Source organism: Myotis nattereri (genome assembly GCF_964212035.1).
Source record: "Myotis nattereri genome assembly, chromosome: 6".
Taxonomy (NCBI): Eukaryota; Metazoa; Chordata; class Mammalia; order Chiroptera; family Vespertilionidae; genus Myotis; species Myotis nattereri.
This window is the reverse complement of record NC_138081.1, coordinates 83,629,506-83,634,457: the sequence shown is the minus strand read 5'-3', so window position 1 is coordinate 83,634,457 and position 4,952 is coordinate 83,629,506. Positions and strand designations below refer to the sequence as shown.

Genomic DNA, 4,952 nt, shown 5'->3' with positions numbered 1-4,952 from the left:
ATGTGCAACACCCCCAGCACCCCAGTGAGCACCATGGGGGAGGGAGGAGGTGAACATCAGCAAGTGAAGACAGCCAGCCAAATCTGAGCTGTGAGGCTATTATAACCCATCCATACCAGGTGGTAAGTCTGGAAAAGACTAGTGTACACTGGTTGATGTTCTGTAGGGGGGGTCTTATAATTAGACATTTAGGGATACTGACCAGTGAAACAGGTACCAGAAAAAATATACACTACTTAAATGCAACTGATTTTGAAGGTTAGAAATCAGGGTTAAGATTCAAAACAACAATGAGGTGCCATCTCACACCTGTCAGAATGGCTATCATCAACAAATCAACAAACAAGTGCTGGAAAGGATGCAGAGGAAAAAGGAACCCCCTTGCACTGCTGGTGGGAATGCAGACAGGTACAGCCACTGTGGAAAACAGTATGGCGTTTCCTCAGAAAATTAAAAATGGAACTTCCATTTGACCCAGTAATCCCACTTCTAGGAATATATCCCAAGAAAACAGAAACACCAATCAGAAAGGATATATGCATCCCTATGTTCATAGCAGCACAATTTACAATAGCTAAGATTTGGAAACAGCCTAAGTGCCCATCAGCAGATGAGTGGATTAGAAAACTGTGGCACATCTACACAATGGAATACTATACTGCTGTAAAAAAAAGGGGGGGGGAATTTTTACCATTTGCAACATCATGGATGGAACTGGAGAGCATTATGCTAAGCGAAATAAGCCAGTCAAAGAAAGATAAATATCACATGATCTCGCTCAGTTGTGGAATATAATGAACAACATAAACTGAGGAACCAAAATAGAACCAGAGTCATAGAAGAATCGAACAGACTGTCCAAACTATGAGGGAAGGTGTGGGGTGAGGGGGTAAGAGATCAACCAAAGGACTTGTATGCATGCATATGAGCAAAACCAATGGACACAGACGAAGGGGGGTGGGGCGGTCAGGGAGAGGTCAATGGGGGGGAAAAGGAGACTTATGTAATATTTTAAACAATAAAGAATTTAAATTAAAAAAAAACATTCAAAACAACCATAAGAAATTAGCAATGGCCCTCTACATTTATCTGGAACTCAGTGCCACTACATGGTGAGTGGGTAGACTGACTACAGGTTTTCAAAGTGCTCTGTAGGAAAGGCCAGATAGACAAATATACATATGAATGAAAGAATGAATTATAAAGCAAGCCTTTGCTCCAGGTGATTTTATGGTTAAGCTTCTGGCTCTTAGAGGTGTTTAAAGTTCACCCTGCAATTTATCTGTTGACTCTCAAGCCCCACCTCCAAATGTACTGGACAAGCCTACACTTTCATAAGTAGCTTCCAGGCCCCTGCTGCTTCAAGCCACAAGGGACACAGGTACAGACAGGGAGCAATTCTTTCCAAAAACTCCTGGCCTGAAATTAAGCACCTTAGGTATGGGACTGATGCTGGATTTCAAATATAAATTGAAAATGGTAAAATAATAACAACAACAATACCGAAAGGAAATGGCATGGGATTTTTTTAATCCCCACTTTTTATGGAAAGGAATAAATGCAACAAGTTTCTTCTTTGGAATTGATTTCTTAGGCACAGTCAGAACCCATAACAAGTGAGTTTAGATCAGCTAACTGGGCAGTGAATTTAGAAAAAGTTATTTTCAAATCTAAAGACCAGGATGGGCTGGGCCAGGCCCTAGACTCCTGTATTCAGTGGCCATCACCAGACTACATGAGTGCCTGACTATGTTCAATGTAAAATAAAAGACACCCTAAGTATTCCACCAAAATACAGGCTGACTTAGAAGTACAATTTTAGTTTTCTTTTTTTTAAATACGTTTTATTGATTTCAGAGAGGAAGGAAGAGGGAGAGAGAGAGAGAAACATCAGTGATGAGAGAATCATTGATCGGCTGCCTCCTGCACGCCCCACACTGGGGACGGAGATCACAACCCAGTCATGTGCCCTGACTAGGAAATTGAACTGTGACCTCCTGGATCATAGGTTGATGCTCAACCACTGAGCATGCTGGCTGGGCTAGTTTTCTTTTTAAATAAGAACTTTAAAAAAAATCAAGTTTGAGACATAGCAACATTTATTCTGGCAAGATAGCAACCCAAACCTATGTGTCCAAAGGTAAAAGGCATTAAAAAAAAAAAAAGGCCATAGTACCAGAGAAAATCCACATTGAACAAAAGATATAATATGTGTAAATATTTTGAAATTATAATTTAAGCCATAAGAGTAAAAGCTGAAAATTTATGCTGTTTTTGCTCCTTCTCCTTCTTCCCTCAAATAAACTCATAGAAGTTACTATTAAATCATATTAAATCACACTCCAAAGATTGAGAGGATTTTCTCAGCACAAAGCAACAGCTATATACACATAAATGCTTATTTGTTAATGTAATAATTCCCTTGGCTCATCTAATGTGTAATGCACATGTCTTTAAAGACTACAATTTGGGGGAAGTGTATGCAAACTGAAAAAAAAAAATCAAGTTTCAAACCTATTTAAAACTATGTATAGGACACTCAGGTCATTTTTACTCTTAGTAAGATAAAGGTATTGCACTGTCCACCTCGACATGGTAAGAATGTACATTACCAGAGGCCAATTTGAGGAACTAGCCATAAGACATAAAAAGTACTGAATTTACTAATGGCTGAATAAGATAATTACAAATAAGTTTATGTTTACATTCTGCTGAAGACCTCTTTACAGTCTCAGCATCTAACAGTTTCGAACAGGATTCAAGAATTCTATCAGGTTAAATGATAGCACAATGTTTTTAAAAGGAGCCTATTATTTCAGCTTAAGTCATTCAGAGCCCAAAATCTGAAGAATGACCACAATCAAGTCTTTATTTTTAAAACTGTATAAATGTGATCCAAATGTGTCCACCACTAATTTTTCAAAGGAAAACATGCTATAAATAAGCCAACTACATCTGCTCACTGATATGTGTATGAACTCCTGCAATGTCTTGTTGGGCTTAATTACAGACCACTCACAGCAATGTTTTTTGTAGAAAGGGTAGCATGATGTGAAACCATGTTAGCTTTTGCACATGCGTGTTGCACTTCTGGCTGATGAGGCAGACAGACTCTCAGCGTTACAGTTAAGCTGGGCTGCACCCGCCCCTTTAAATGACATCAGTATCAATGTCATTGTTCTGGTCAGACTTCACAGCTTCAACTTTCGGGACACTGGCAGACTTTGAATATCTCATCTTCATTATCTTCTTCACCACTTTATAAATGGTGAAGATTTCTCCTCTGCGTCCTCCAACCACTTGATAAATGATTCTGCTTTGACACAAATCTCTTTAGCAAGTTCTTTTGAGACATGTGTCTTTGAGGCTTTTCTGATCGGTGGACGATCACCTCCTACACCAGGGGTCCTCAAACTACGGCCCGCGGGCCACATGCAAATACAAATATTGTATTTGTTCCCATTTTGTTTTTTTACTTCAAAATAAGATATATGCAGTGTGCATAGGAATTTGTTCATAGTTTTTTTTTTAATCTATAGTCCGGCCCTCCAACAGTCTGAGGGACAGTGAACTGGCCCCCTGTTTAAAAAGTTTGAGGACCCCTGTTTTACACCAAAAGGTCTGCATCATATATCTACTTCAAGATATGTGGAATCTGAAATGAGCTGAGCTTGGTGCATTGCTACCACACACTCCAAACCAGGAAGAAGACATTGTTGAGCTTTTCTGTTGTTGCGACAAAATCCTAGGAAATGGCCCCTGTATTTCTTAATCTGTTCTTTAATCTTCTCATTTAAAAAGAACTTCAGTCCAAAGAAGAGGGCCCATCGCTTTTACATCCAGTCTTTCTGCTTCGGCAACAATTTGTCAAATGAGTGATGACACCCTCCTCTTTCTTTTTCTCAACAAAATCAAACAGGGTATTGACCCCATTCTTCAATAGTCCTTTCAAATCATCACAGAGTGTCAGAACTTTGGCGTGGGCACTGATCTAATCCATTCTGCACCTTTGAATTCCCTCAGTTATATCCTTCCCCCAATCATCATTGATGTCCTTTGGTGGTGGTGGTAGTGGTGCCTCACTGCTGGACATGGAGTCATTTTCCTTGTCTTTGCCCTTCCTATTTTTTTTTCCTTCCCTTCCACTGTACCACTGTCACTATTCTCAGGTGGGTTTTTGAGAATGATGTGTCAAGCATGGCTCGATAACCACAGGCTTTACAAGAATTACCTGTTGTTTGCTTCTTTCGATTGACATGCAGCTCTGTTTCAGGATTCTCACACTCAGGACAGAGACCCAATTTTATAACGAATCCATCCCACATGTCTTGCAGCTTATTCACCTCAGGAGATCCATTAACAATGTAACGGTCATTCTTAACATCAAACTGGGTCTGTGCTCCCAGCTCTCAACCAAAATATTTGGTGAGATACATTGGAGGCCAATTAAGCACCTTTGCAATGTCAACCACATTGAGGGTGACTGTTGTGATTCCATCTGCTTTACCCTCGGCCTTGGCAATCAGCCTTGCACCGATGGAACTGATCTGGCATGTTGTGGTTGACCTTGACAGACATTTTAGCTTATTAGTGGAGTCATCCATAAGATACACAGCTTTTTAGTATCTTCTGTCTGTAGAAGAAGGGATGGCATAAACAACTGCAAGAGTTCTTGGTCTCTGACAAGAAAAGGTTTTTGCCACTTGGGCTGTAAGCTCCTTGCTTGTATGGTGTGTTTCCCTAATACAGGTACCAATGGCTGCACAACAGCTCATTTCCCCCAAAGAAAGACATAAACCCAACACCCAAGACTGGGATGAAGTGAGGCACGTGTGAACCCGAGGCCCAGGATGGAGGAAGCACAGCAAGGGGCAGCAGCAGGGAGGGGTCCACACCCTTCAGCACCCCGGTCCAGTTACCTCTGGAATGTTCTTGCTCTGTGGCATGGGCTT

General features: G+C 40.7%; 1 pseudogene across 1 annotated transcript; it reads right to left on the bottom strand.

The window, feature by feature from the left end:
• Window positions 1-3,607: 3,607 nt before the first annotated feature.
• On the bottom strand, window positions 3,608-4,604 carry LOC308520869 (eukaryotic translation initiation factor 5-like; annotated as a pseudogene). The gene has a single exon. The product of its transcript is annotated as a eukaryotic translation initiation factor 5-like (transcript).
• Between the last annotated feature and the right edge of the window lie 348 nt (window positions 4,605-4,952).